Consider the following 15,334-nt stretch of genomic DNA (forward strand, 5'->3'; position numbering starts at 1 on the left):
AGTATTACAAGCATTTCAACAACCTTGGCATGCTTGAAGGGTATATGCAGCCGCGCTAATGGGAAGAGCCTGACTCTGTTTTTTAAAGTATAGTTGGCAAACCTGGAGTGAACTGCAAAACAGCTTGGGCCTCATGTTAGATGATGCAGGCGTCCTAACTCTGTATTGGACTTGCCATGTTGCTGCGCTTCTAAGGCAGGTGAATGCCTCCTGAGACGTTCGGCTGCATTAGATTTGTTTCAACATTAGAACTTGGGCCTACAATCTCCTGGCATTTTGCAGTTATAGAAAGATATGCAGCATCTCCAATGAGAAGAGCCTGACACCTTGAGTAAAGTATAATTGGCAAACTTGGGGTGGACGGCTAAAACAGCTTGGGCCTCGCATATTAGATGATGCAGGGGTCGGTGGGCCCACACATGTTACCAGTGAGGGGGAAGCACCCCAGTTTTCCAGGTAATAGGGCCAGCAGTCTGGGGCATCTAAGTTCAGGGTAATTAGGGGGGGCGTGCTAACTCTGTATTGGACTGGCCACGTTGCTGCGCTTCATAGACAGAGGTTGTCTGTCTCCTGACAAGTCCGGCTTGCATTGTAGTTGTTTCAACATGGGAATTGGGGCATACAATCTCCTTGCATTTTGCAGTTATAGAAAGAAAAGAATTGTAAAGGAATAGCAGTGTAGGAAGTGGACACACCTAGCAGTAAAGCCAGCAATTAGGAAGATTTGGGGGGGTGTCAGATATTTCTTTGCAGTAAGATCAGGGAGCTGCGGCTACGTTCCAACAGTGTGAGATACTTTGATGACTAGCGTGCTTTTATCCACAGGTTAGCGGTGCAGATTAACGGACCGCATCTGTCTCTGTGGGTTTTATGTGTGGTCGGGTCATTTGACCGAGTTGAACCATTATCACTTGATATATCGGGGCATGAAGGGATGCCAGGCTAGATTCTAGCTAAGACAGGTAGCGTTACTTATGGGATATGTGATGTATTGTCTCACGGGCAGTCCGCCATGCAAGATGACTATGTACCTAGGTCATGCACATCAGGCGGAGGTGACCAGTGGAAGCAGGCGGGGGATTGCACAGAACAGGACACTGCACAGGTTAGATGCCGGCGAATTGTGGCTACACTACTTTACATGACTAAGTAAACCGGGTCTGATTCTCAGGTGGGGTGTGGTGGTGGTGGTCCCTACCTCATTTCACAGGATCATTCCCTGTTGGGTCTATCTAAAAATCATCTCTTGGGGCTTTAAATTTACAGCCTCTCTTGTCTCAGCCATACTATGAGTAGGTTAGCCATGGACTTTAAGAAGTGCTACAATGGCCCTCTAATGCTATAGTACAGCATCTAGTTTACCGGTGCTATCTGTACCTCATTAACACCAGCAGAGGCTCACATGGGTAGCAGTAAAGCTTCCTTTTATTTCGCCTCGGATTGGGGCTGGCAATGTCATCAAAAATTTTGCATCCAAGAAATTGAAGAGGCAAAGACATACCTGTGATGGTGCAACGCACACTCAGCAGTAGAGCCAGCTAAGTTTCAACATAATACTAGTGTACCGTTAGTGATAAACGTAAGGTCATGGGCTACACGCGAATAGGCACTTTCTGTCAGCTGGGGCGTTACTGTGCCATTCCCAAGAGGGTGCGGGTTGCCTTGTTGTTGATATGGAGGGGATGGAGCACTAATACGGACAAACTACCAGTGCACTTTTTTGCAGTAATATTTAAGGTTAAAATGATTGAATTGTTGGCATGCTACCAGTTGCTTCAGTTAATCGAATTTTCCTTGGGAGTTGTCAGCGAACATTCGGAGTGCAATGTTGGTGGTTAGCCGGTTGGCAGGCCTTTTAGATTTGTGTTTCTAGCTCAGGCATGTCCAAGTATGGGTTATGGTGCCTGAAGTCTGCCCTGGGATACAAGTTCACAGGCAGGTGGAGCGGGCGAACTGAAAAGGGCTTGGGTTGGACCGCTGGTCACAGGTTCAGATCCTGGTAGGTCCTCTTGGCAGTACCATTGAGTTGAGAAACAAGAACATGGGCAAATTCTCACGCCCTATAGCCTTGGCTGGCAGCCAGGCAGGTTGTGGAAGTTGTCATCCAACAAGTGTGCTATGGGCCATAAGATTGGGGAAACCCCTAGGTTAAGCACAAATGGGCTATCAAAGTATTAAAGAACACTTGGCATTTCCAGCATTCTAAAAGAGCAGGTATTTATACTTGTGGTTCCCCTTGGGTTCACACTGTCAGGTCTGCTCCCTGGTAAACTAGCAGAAGTTTGGGAGGGCGAGGCGTCACCTAGGGTGGTGACTGACGGAATGCGATGGACATACTCCGACTAGTGCTAGACACAGATAATTGAGTGAAAGAGGAAGTAAGGCGGGCTTGTTAACTCTTACTTCCACCCGCATTGGCACTTCCTGGCAGGAGTGGCTTGTCAAAGGTATTGCTCTTCAGCCAGGCAATGTTAACATTGAACCAACACCTAACTATTGGTTTTAGGTCATATCAGTCTAAAATCCACGGGGAGTTTAGAAAGGATGGGGGCACCTGTCCAGAAGGGGCATGCTGGCCTCCGGTCCTGTATGGGCTAAGACTTGTTTTGGCTGGACCTCGGAGAGGCCCGGTAATCAGCAGGATGTAGGTAAAGATGCCTACCTTGGTGGGGGGCCCTGGTTGTGACGGTGGCCACCCCCAGAGCTGTGGAGGAGTTACAGGGCGATCCAGAGTCTGCAAGGTACAGAAGGGTACTACATGCAGCAGCACAGTAAGGGTGCTAAGCCAAGGATACCCAGGGATGTCTTAGCTTGTCCCCTGGAAGTACAACGGCGCCCCGTTAGTCCTACGGACGGTTGTGGGCCTGAGCAACCGGGGGCGGCCTGGAACGCTCCGCCCACCCCTTCTGTGGGGCGTGAGTAAGTGCGTGGACTGGCGGTCCACTGATGGGAGGGGTGGCCCCTCCCAAAACTGGTAACCACCGATTGGTGACAGCCACGGTGTAATTTGGCTCATCAGGCGGGCAGGCGGCATAGGGGCTGGCCTGCCCTCAGATCGCCCGTAAGATAACCCACCATGTTGGCATATTTGTTATGCAAATAAACCTGCAGCAATTTTCTCCACTAACAAGGTGTCGTGTGGTTTATTTATGTATGTTGCTGTATGAGAACTGAGTGTTGCCGATATTGGCACTATGACCTGGAGCCTCCTTTGACAGACGAGACTGGGCTAAAATGTGGGAGGTGGCGCCTAAGATTTCCGGGAATGTCCGTTTCAGATGAATATGCTTTTACGTCCTTCACCGGGCACACATCACACCCCTGAAGCTCAGTGTTTGCCCACACTGTCATTTTGCTGCAGGGGACATCCTTGTAATGCTCTGGGGGTGCCCCCAGCGTACCCTTCATTGGCAGAGGCTACAAATTGTAATGTACCCTTACACCTACACCTCGGTTTTGCCTCTTGGGCCTCTTTCCTCGCCTTGCCAATTATAGAGTAACCACTCGTTGTATGGACCTAGCTTTGGGGCTGGCTAAGCCTAGAATTACTATGCTATGGAAACGCGCGGAAGGACCCTGCTTGGGGGGTGGACGTATTGCGCTGGGCGAAGTGGGAAGGGATTGCATTGCTCCATGAGGCGCGCTAGGGTAGGAGACCGCTGGAACTTGCTAGAGTGTGAGACACCGTTTTGGCCGACTTACAAGGTGGTGAAGGTGAGAGTGAGAATAAGGGTGAAGTTTCAGACTTAGTGCTCCATGGGTGGCGTATATGAACCCCCATTTGGGTCTTTGATGCAGTGATGCCTGAGTTTTGAGCCTGGGTTCCATCTTCCCTACACCGCTATTGACCACCGACAATTAGAGCAAGAGTTACTAGGAATTAGAGGGGAGCTGCCATTCTATTGCAATAATCTGTGGAATCTTTTCTGAGGAGAGGAAGGGGAGTGGAGACCGCGGGATGGGGGTGGGGATAGATGTTTGATTTGGTTGCTTGTTCGATATATCTCAACAGACCTCTGTGTGTCTACTATTATTGGACCTCGCAAATTTTGGCTCTATTGCCGGTCCAAATTATTGTCTTTCTTTTCCTCTGCTACATGGATGTATGCCACTTTATTTGGCTTAATGTTTGGGCCCTCCACCACGCATAATACGCTAGTGATGGTCTACATTATATTTTGATTTAATTTGCTCTTTTTTTGTATGAATAACAGTGATGATGTTTGCTGTTTACTGTGGGGACCCAAGACCCGGGGTAGCCTCGCAGCGCAGCGCCGCCAGATACGCGCAGTGACTGACACCCACACCGTTACTACGCTGGTGTGGACCGGAAGTGCCGTGCCACTTCGGTCCCTTTATTTAAAGCTTTCTGGCCACGCCTGGCCAGAAAGTGATACATGGTGCGACGTGCTTCCGGGGCTCAACCTGAGACCCTCGGAGCACTAGAGCGCTACATCCCTTCCCAACTTGGATTTTTCAAACTAACTATGACAACCAGTTTAACATGCGAAATCTGCCAGTCTGTGATTTGGCCGTGGATTGGGTCTAAGATTGTATTGCCACTTGCCTCTCGGAGGGATCTGGCCTCGAGAAGGTCCCGGTGATGGCAGAGGTGGATGTTCTGTAGTGTCCGGGGGCAGGCACGAGGTGTCGTTCGTGGCTGCATTCTCTCCTTCTTCCCTCGCTGCAGGTATGCCATCACTTGAGCTCTGTCCTTTTGGAGTGGCTATCGGCTTGAACCATGACACGTTGCGAGTCACTTCTTCTCCAGCTCGGCTGACTGTGATTGCTGTTCCTTTGGTTTCCTTGATGACCCAGGGTTCCGGTTCGAACGGAGTCTTGAACTTTCCTCCTGGCCTCCTTGTTCGGATCAGCACAGTTTCTCCTGGATTCAGGGTCTTTGTTTGGGCCCTCCTCTTGCGACTTGCCTTCTCGTTTGTCCTCCTTCTCCTTTCTTGGGTGTCTGCTGGCGAGTATGGTGCGGGAGCCCAATTGTCAGCCATGGGTAGTAAGTCTCTCCGAGGTCCGGCCAGCATCAATGCCCACGGTGACTGCATGGTGGTGCTGTGTGGTGTGCTGCGATACTCTCTTAAGAACGCTTGCAGTGCTTCTTCTGGGTCACTCCCTTCCGCGGAAGATATCCGCAGTACTTTGTTTATTGTCCTCATGAACCGTTCTACCTCGCCGTTGGCTTGTGGCCATTGCGGGGTGATTCGGTGATGTGTGATTCCAAGGTCGTTCATAAACTCTTTGAACTCGCTCCCCTGGAACGGGGGCCCGTTGTCCGTTTTGATGACCATCGGGATGCCGAATAAGGCAAAGGTTTTGCTGAGGATGGGGCGAATGTTCGCGAAGCTGGTTGATGCTGCCGTTTCCACTATGGGGTATTTAGTGTAGTTGTCCATTAGTACGACGGTGACCCTCCCATCCGGGAAACTGCCAAAGTCTAGGCTCAGCCATGACCATGGCGATGGGGCATGGTCCTCCGTGATTATTGGGGCTGGCACTTCGGGGCTGCTGGTGATTTGGCATGCTCGACACTCCCGCACGCAAGCTTCGATGTTCTCCTCCATGTTGGGGAACCATATCTTCTCCCGCATCCTCGCTTTCATTCTGCGGGTGCCTTGGTGGCCTTCGTGTGCCAGGGTGGTTGCTTTGTCTTGCAGCGCCTTGGGGATTACCACGCGAGTCCCTCTCAGTAGAAGGCCATTGTCAGCGCGGCTGAGGTCATCGTGAATCTTCCAGAATTGTTGCAGGCGTGTCCTGTCTGCTTCGTTCCACCCATTGGTATCTTTCAGGAAGTTTGCCCATGTTCCCGATTGTATTGCTTCTTTCACTCTCTTGACGACCGCATCACTGTCATAATGGGAGATGATGAAGTCGGCGGTCAGTGCGCAGGGACATGCACCGGTTGCTAGCATGTTGATGAACTCTTCGGTCTGGACTTCCGGGTCTGTGTTGTGGGATCCTTCCGCGGAGGGGTGGCGAGACAGGAAATCCGCCGGGTTCCTCGCCCCCGGTCGGTACACTAGGTCCATTTGGTATTGTTGAACTTGGATCGCCCAGCGTTCAATCCTTGGCGGTGGGTGCGGTGCGGTGCCACGGAATAAGGGAATTAACGGTTGGTGATCTGTCACCATTCTGAACGGGTGACCAGATATGTAGAGGTGAAAGTGGGCGCAAGCCCATTTCACTGCCAGCGCCTCCCTCTCAATTTGCGAGTACCGCGACTCTGTCGCTGTCAGGGCTTTGCTTGCGAACGCCAACGGGGCCCACACCCCTGGTTCAGATTCTTGCGACAGGAGAGCTCCTAGGCCCACTGGGCTGGCATCAACAAGTATTTCGGTGGGTCTCGCGGTGTTGAAGTATGCCATCATTGTGCTGTCTAATAGTGCTTCTTTGATCCGATGAAATGCTCCGTCTTCCGTTGCCGTCCATTTCCATGAGCTGTCTTTCTTCGTCAGATTTCTCAGGGGCTCTGCTATTGTGGCAAGATTGGGTATGAATCTGGCACAGTACTGTGCCATGCCCAAAAAGCTTCTTACTTCGGATGCGGTTGATGGTGCTGGGGCGTTCTTGATGGCATGTGATTTGCGGGGATCCACCTTAACTCCGTCTGAGTCAAATACGTATCCGAAGAACTCTATTGATCTCCTGAAGAACTGGCATTTGTCTTTGTGTAGCGTGACGCCATACTGTGCAAGTCTCAGGAGGGTGGCTTTCAGTCTTCGGTGGTGTTCCTCACTTGTTTGTGCGTAAATCAAGATATCGTCGCTGACATTCAGCACTCCGTCAAGTCCTGTCAGGAGTTCCTTAATTGTGTTCTGGAAGATTTCGGCTGCGGATGATATACCGAAATTTAGTCGCTTGTATTGTCTCAGCCCCAGGTGCGTTGAGAATGTGGTGATGTAGCGGCTCTCTTCCGCTAGCCGGAGCTGATGATATCCTGCGTTAAGGTCCAACTTGGAGAACCATTGGGCCCCATTCAGGTCTGCCAGGATGTCATCAACTGTTGGGGTGAGGTGCCGCTCCCGTCGAATGGCTTTGTTGGGGGCCCTCATATCGATGCAGATGCGGATTTTGCCTGGTTGGCGCGGCTTCTCGGCTATCACCATTGGGGATACCCACGGCGTCGGCCCCGATACCTTCTCAATCACCCCTTGTTCTTCAAGTTGGTTGAGTTCTTTTTCGACGGCTGCGCGCAAGTGGAATGGTATCCTTCTGTGCCTCAGGGCTACGGGCTGGATGGCGGGGTCGATGTGCAACTTGATCGGCGGTCGTTTGATTGTGCCGAGGCCTTTGAATAATGTGGGGAACATTTCTAGGATGTCTTCTGTTTGGAGTGCTTTGATGGTGTTTGCAAATGCAATGAGGCTGAGGTCTTCCGCTGTGTTGCTACTTACAAGCAGGTCTGCTTCCTGGTCTACTACATGGAACGTTGTCGTCACCTCATTGCCGTCCGCCTTTACTTGGACCGTCATCTTCCCTCGCAGCGGGAGGGGTTCTTGGCTGCCATATGTTAGTATTCGCGCCTTCGAGGGGACTAGCTTGGGTCTTGGTTTCAGTGCTTTATAGTGTTGGATCCCCATGACATTCACGGTGGCTCCCGTGTCAATGACACCCGTCGCTGGGGATCCGTCGATGTGTATTTGGCATTTCGGCTGGGGTCTCCGCCTCTTCTTTAGCTCGCTTACGAACGACACGTAGTAGCATTCTTCTTCATCCTCTGTGGATGTTTCGTCGAACTGGGATTGCCTCAGCGATCTGTGTGATCGAGACGACGTTGCGTCGTCTAGTGATAGCTGTCTCACGGCTCTTGTGATTGGTTTTCTCCCTGATGCCCCTCTTCCTCGGGAGCCACCCCTGCATACGCTTGCGAAGTGGTTGGGTATGCCGCATGTTGAGCATGTCTTGCCACGTGCCGGGCAGCCATCTTGATTGTGTGCGTCTCGGCCACAGTATCCGCATGACGTTCGGCGTGGCGACCTAGTCGGCCATCCTCCTCTGCTTCCCCGACTGGTGTGGCGGACTGCATCCACCCTTTCTGTCTTCACTACGGTTCCTGCTTCTGCCCGCAGGTTCAGGGCTGCTTCCATTGCCGCTGCACGTGCTTCTGATAGCTCGTGGGATCTGGCCAGGATCAATATTTCCTCCAGTGTGATGCGCGGTTGCCTCAGAATGAGCGTTCTTAGGTGTTTGTTGCGGCAGCCCTGGATAAGCTGTGCGGTCACTTCTTTCTTTTCGTCATCATCCGTGCACGTGCTTATGAGATCTCTCAACCGTGCATGGAACGCATCCATGGTTTCTCCTTCCCTTTGTTTGGATTGGCGAAACTTGAATCGCTCATAGTGCGGGTTTAGCTGGGGGTCGAAATGTGCGTTCAGCGCGTTGACCGCCGCGTCGTAGTCATCGTCATCTCCCGTGTCCGGGAGGTGCTTGAATAATTTGTACAGTTCCGTGCCTCCAAAGTGTAACAACAGGGACCTCTTTACTTCGTTATCTTTTTCCCTAGTGGCAGTGAAGTAGTTATTGAGCTGCCCTAGCCACACAGCCCATCGGGGAGCTGCTGTCCCGGGGTCTATCAGTTCGCTGAAAGGTGGCAGTGCTTGGATCTGTGAGTGGGCTGATGGTATTGGCTGCTGTGTTCCGATGTTTACTGCTGGCGCCTGTGGTGCTGCTTGTTGAGCCTGGCCGGCTCCCCCAGATGCTCCTCCTGGATTTGAGGTCATTCTGATGCTGGGAGGTGGCTGGGCGCTTTTCTTTTGGGCGTCTTGTCTTTGCTCGTGTTTTTATTTGGTTGCTTGTTGTCTTTGCTCGTGTTTGTTGGTGTCTGTCTTGGCCAGTGCTTGTTTGACTTTGCTCGTGTTTTTTTTTTTTTTGTTTTTTTTATTGGGTTGCTAGTTGTCTTTGCTCGTGGTTGTTGGTGTTTGTCTTGGCCAATGCTTGTTTGTGTTTGCCTTGGGCTTGACTGCATCGTCCCGTGGTGTGGTCGGCCGCCTCGCTGGGTCTCTATGGTGCTCGTTAGGCCTCGTGCTCTCCCAGGGCCTCTCTCTCTCCCTCGTGACGACGCCTCGCGTTCTCTGCGCATGCGCGCACTGCTGGGCCTGCTGCCGGGTCGCGTGGTTGTCTCTCAGCGAGCGTCTCTGCCTTGGGCCTTCCTGCCGTTGCTACCGCCGGTGCCGCACGCAGCTCCTTGCTCACGCTGCTTACCGGTGAGTGTAGTTTTGCTTCCGGTGGTTGCCGCCGTCGTCGGTGCTCCGCTCTGGTGCTGCAGCTGGGGCGACCGGGTCATCTGTTGCTCTGGCAGGTCATGCCGCCTGCTGGCGCCGTTTGGCTTACGGGCATCCCACCCTCTTCGCCAGTGTGGGGACCCAAGACCCGGGGTAGCCTCGCAGCGCAGCGCCGCCAGATACGCGCAGTGACTGACACCCACACCGTTACTACGCTGGTGTGGACCGGAAGTGCCGTGCCACTTCGGTCCCTTTATTTAAAGCTTTCTGGCCACGCCTGGCCAGAAAGTGATACATGGTGCGACGTGCTTCCGGGGCTCAACCTGAGACCCTCGGAGCACTAGAGCGCTACATTTACATCAATACAAATCTGTTTTTTTTAAATTACAGGTAATACATTACCTCACTCTATGCAGATGATAATCAACTTTATAATCCAAAGGCTACTACAGGCATTCCACACTGCTTCGAATTATTGAAGGACTTGGGCCAAGTCTGTTGACTATATACCAGCAGGGGTAAGACCTGTGTGTTCCCTGTGCTTCTGGAGTGGGGGCAAGCTCTGACGGAAACTCACTGCTTTGATATTAAATGGGAGGCGCATGTGTTTAAGTTCTCAGGAGTGAACATCTACCACAAGGAAGCGGAAATTAGGGATGGAAATCTGGGCGGTGCTTTAAGGGCACTTAATAGTAATGTCACTTTTTGGCACACACTGAACCTTCCCATTAAGGCAAGGATCACCTTATCTAAGTTGGTGGTCTTTCCCAGAATGCTACATTCCTTTGCAAATCTCCCTATCTGGCTCACCCATTGATGGTTCAAAGACGTGAACATGATACTCACAGAGCTGATCTGTGATACCAAAAGACAGGGATTGGCAGTAGAATCTTGCACCGCCCCACTAGAGAGGGGGGTTGGATGTACCAGGGTACGAAAATGACTATTTGGCTGCTCAGAGTCAGTGAATGGATGGCTAAATGGCTTGCTGCAGGTGATGATTGCATCCTGCATATGAAGGCTTCGCACCAGGCGAGGTGGTATGGTTTCTTACAGTGTTGAGATTTTTCTTTAATTATTATGCAGTAGCTTTGATTTGGTCCTGATGAAAGCCTGGATCACTTCCACTTAGGCTGAAACATGTTGACCTCAGATAAGGAGTTATAGCGCTCTACTATGAAGCAATAGCAGGAGCCTGACCTAACTCCTTCAGTTTTTATTAGGTGTGAGGAAAGAGACATTGTTCTAACATCTTTTCTCATAATCTTTTTATTCTTTACCGCACTGCACCACATAGTTTTTTCATGGTTTTTCTATGTTATTTTGCATTTTTGAAGGCATGAATTGTTTGCCTTGGTGGGGAATGGCATCCACGGAGAGCACTTGAGCTCGCCACGGAGGAGACCCTTACGTTCTAACGGTCATCCTCAAGGCTGTGGCAGATTACCACGTGATAACAATGACTCACAGGGCTTGACAATTTAGCTCTATCACTTGAAATAATTTGATGGCAATCATGCTCAGCTCGGATTGCCAGGGATAACACAAGGCCTTCAGTTAACAGACACATCACCTACTGTGCTCTTGTTAGACCCCCGGTCCCTTTTTATAGTTGTATTAGTTTGATTAGGGGATTTGGACTTGGGTGGTCTTTAAATTATTTTCCCTTAGACCCTCCTTTCACCTGTTGTATGTATGTTCTTGAGCAGCTTTTTGGCTGCGGGTCTGTTTCACAAACTACACTAATTGGTAGTTTCATTCTACACAAGGTCGCTTGTGATCTTCTATTACTGCTTTCACCCTTTTACCTTCTCTTTAGACCTTTTTCCTGTTTGAGTGTCTTAGGACGCGTTTACTTTGACCTATAAAGATGGCAGAATTCAGTGGCTTAGCATACGATGATGCAGTATATCAGGCGATTCTAGACAACATGCCAAGTATTTTGGACATAGCTAGTACTTCCGTGCCGGATACTAGCAATGACTGGGGCAAAGTTTTGTTCTTAAAAAAATCTCACTCACGGGCCTCTATACATGGCGCAATAATGGCGGAATATTTACGAGCCAACTGTGCCCCTCCAGGCTTGATAGTAAACAATGCACCAAGACTGTTTCTAGAGGACAAAACCTTTCGAAAGGATTGGTCATTGATAGCGTGGCGGTGCACAAGAGATTGGCTAATCTTAATAATCAGTACCGCTAAACGAGTTGCAGACTCTATCCTTGTAGAGATACAGATACTGGAGGCGCAAATTAAAACCACTGTGACAGCAACTCTTTTTAAAAAAAACCTGGAAGAATCGAATAAGAATAATAAAGAGTTCAAAGATTCGATATTAATGGCCAAAATTGAAAAGTTCAAAAAGGAATTAGCAAAATTTAAACATGAGAAAGTATATCCTTATACCAGTGAAGACTACTCACCACCAGAATTCAGGAGCACTGGTAAAAGATATGGATCAACTTACTCTGGATCCAGCTCTGAGGATCTCTCGAGTGATACTGAGGAACCCACCAATCAGCGCCCCAGAATGAGAGGTAGAGGGCGAGGTTCGCGACCATTTAATCAACGAGGTCCGTACAATCCACATTTTCAACAATGGTGGCAACCACCACCTCCTTGGGGTTTTCAAACACCTATGTTCCCTACTCCCATGACACCTTACCAAGCGACATATGAGGACCAGTCTTTTTTAGGCTATGGCCCTCCAAGGCCAAGGGGCAAAAGAAGAAACCCACAGGCCCAGGTCCACTGGGAGCCAAGCACTGGCCCACACACAGGGACCAGGAGCAACACAAGGAGAAACTCCGCTCAGACAGGCCCATAACTGGACCTAGTCTAGTAGTGAATTTAAGTAGACGCACCCTAGCCGAAGATGAAGAACGGGTGCTAAACAGAGGTCTAGGTTTCGTCATAACATCTGACGGCGATCCTTTCCAAATACAATGCGAGCTTGCCAAGTTTTTCCGAAAAATCAGGCTGCATTACTTCTTCCAGGGAAAAGAGACAACAACAACAGAGGAGAGTGAACGGAATACTGGCTTAAGAACCAAATCAACGTTCAATCCTCCTAGTCATGCGGTCCCACCACAAGTCTTAGTCTTTGAAAATACAGTTAAAAGTGAGATCAGTGACTTATGCACTCAACGCAACCACAGTTACAAGAACTTACCACGATCAGAACAGCTGGCTCTCCAAACCTTAGCTAAAGATGAAGACATTATCATCAAGCCGGCGGACAAGGGCGGGGCTATAGTCATCTTAAATACTGATGACTATAGAACTGAATGCCTTCGCCAATTACACGATTCCAATTCATACAGGCTATTGCATGATGACCCTACGAATAGATTAAAGACAACTATTCTTGAATGTACCGAAGAGGCGCTCCATGAGGGATGGATTACAGCACAGGAAGCTCAATTTCTAACAACTGCATTTCCAGTCATTCCCTATTTTTATATCCTCCCAAAGATACATAAAGAGCAAAGACCCCCGCCCGGAAGACCTATCATCTCGGGCCAGGGCTCCATTCTAGAGCCTCTGTCAACCTTTGTTGACTTTTTCTTGAGGCCCATAGTACAACAGATGCCGACGTATCTTCAGGATACCAAAGATGTACTCAGACTATTACCAACAATTGAATTTGATGAGGAAAAAGACTACTTGGTCTCTTTTGACGTAGAGTCCCTTTATACTTCGATTCCTCAGGATGAAACTCTAGAGACCATCATGTCCATTTTAGAGAGCACTGATCTACATTCCATAACCCCAGTTCATTTCATTATGACACTGGCACGCCTAGCCATGAAAGAAATTTTTTTTAAATATGAAGACTCCTTATACTTGCAAACCTCCGGGACAAGTATGGGAAGTGTCTTTGCGCCTAGTCTGGCGAATCTATATGTACATGCATTTGAACAGGAACACGTCCTAGCTCCCACCAATCCATTCTTTGCATCGATTCGCTTGTGGAAGCGATACATTGACGATGTCCTGGTTGTCTGGCGTGGAGACCTCGACTCCATTTCTGGATTCCATCAATGGCTAAATGCACAAAACGCTTTCCTCAATTTCACAGTGGAAGCGAGTAAAACCAGATTGTCATTTCTTGACCTGTCCATTTTTGCAACATCTCATGGGCTAGAGAGTGAGATTTACAGAAAACCGATGGCGAGAAACTCGCTCCTTAGATATGATAGTCAACACCCGAAGGCACTTAGAGATAATTTACCTTACGGGCAATTTCTTCGAGTGCGGAGAAACTGTTCTACAACGGAGGGTTTTAAAACGCATACCAAGTTGTTGACTACCAATCTTTTGGAAAGACATTACCCTCAGGGGTTGATCAGACGCGCCCGCAAGAGAGCTGCTAATAATCATCGTGAGTCTCTTCTAGAGCTTCCAACGCAAAAACCTCCTGCAGAAAGACTCACTTTCGTACACACCTTTAGTACACTCTCAAATCAAGTACAGAAGTGTATCAGACACCATTGGCGCCTACTGAATTCAAGTAAAGACAAGATTCCTCTTCCCCTGTTTGCATTTAAAAGAGGGAGTAATATCAAGGACAAATTGGTCCATACACGCCCTAAGACACCGTTACCCAGACAATTGGGCACGCTCTGGGGCTTACCAGCGGCCATCGGCCACCATCCTTGTGGCGAATGCTCAATTTGTCCGCAAACTTCACACTCAACGACCATCGATATAGGTACTGACAAACCTTGGACTCAGTATTGCTTTACTAATTGTAACAGCAGCAATCTGATTTATTTGATCACTTGTCCGTGTAGAACCAACTATGTCGGGATGACAACTCGAAAGGTTAAGGCACGGATGTTGGAGCACAAAAGCACCTTTAGATGCAAGAAACTTACCACTAAACTCATGAGACATTTTAATGAACATCATGCACCTGAAGAGTTTAAGTGGACAGTTCTTGAAAAACCGATTATACCCTCATCTGTCACCGACATATCAAGATACCTATTTGTGAGAGAGCAGAAATGGGTGTACAGACTACATAGTGACACTCTAGGTTTAAATGACGATATTCCTTGGGTTAATTTATAGTCAGGCCCAATTGAGTCTTAAAATTCTACATATCTTACGATAGAACCCTTCACTGATTTGACTTTGATAAAGAACACTTGGGGACATCATTTGTAGAGAAGGCTCACACCAGGCGTAGTTTTTCATCTCCTTTGCCATCCCCTGTTTCAGTGCTTTATCACTCAGGTGAGGATTAGGGTTGTCAAGACCATCACACTGACCCAGTGCTAACCTCTCACCTCTTTCACACATCTAATGATATGTGGAGATATACATGGATTATCACGTAGATAGTTCCCTTAGACAAGAGCTGAAGTCTAGGGTAGCTTTTAATGTAACAAAAATATGAAGCAGAGAACGCCCGGTTTATCATTACAAGCTAACCAGGGGCGCTTCAATACACATTACTGCCGACTAAGACAACCTTTTGAATCCATTTCCAAATGCGAATTGGGTGAGATGCGCGTATTACTACCGCTCTTAAATACATCTTTTAGACAACAAGGCACTTCAAGACCATACGTTAGGCTTTGACGCGAGATGATCATTAGAACTACAGGGCGATCACGCGTTACGTCACTCTGTAGTTCAGCGGCGCCGCTCTGAATGTCACTGAGCGCGCGCCATTTCCAAACTACAGATGAGACGCGTGTGACGTCATTCTATAGTTCAGCGTGGTCGCTCCGTTACCTACAGGAGCGCGCGTTTTTTCGAAACCGGATGTAGTTTCATTACAACACGGGGTATTTAAATCATGACTGTTTGATACTCCGGTGCCTCCTTCCCTGAACTCGGCGGGAGTCCTGAGGTACCGACGGACAGGTCAGTGCATGCAAATTTTTGGGAGATGATTTACTGAGCCAAGGATATTTATTTCCAGCAGTTGGTCCTTGTACCCAGCAGGCTCGAAGAACTAGTTTAGTATAGTTGCAATCATGATACTTTTTTCACCATTGTACAGTAGCGATGTATTTTGACACGGAGTCAATGTAGAATAAGTTAATTTTGTGATTAAGATCGTAGCTGAGTTCATTAAGCCACAATATAAC

Source organism: Triturus cristatus, chromosome 1_1 (assembly GCF_964204655.1).
Source record: "Triturus cristatus chromosome 1_1, aTriCri1.1, whole genome shotgun sequence".
Taxonomy (NCBI): domain Eukaryota; kingdom Metazoa; phylum Chordata; class Amphibia; order Caudata; family Salamandridae; genus Triturus; species Triturus cristatus.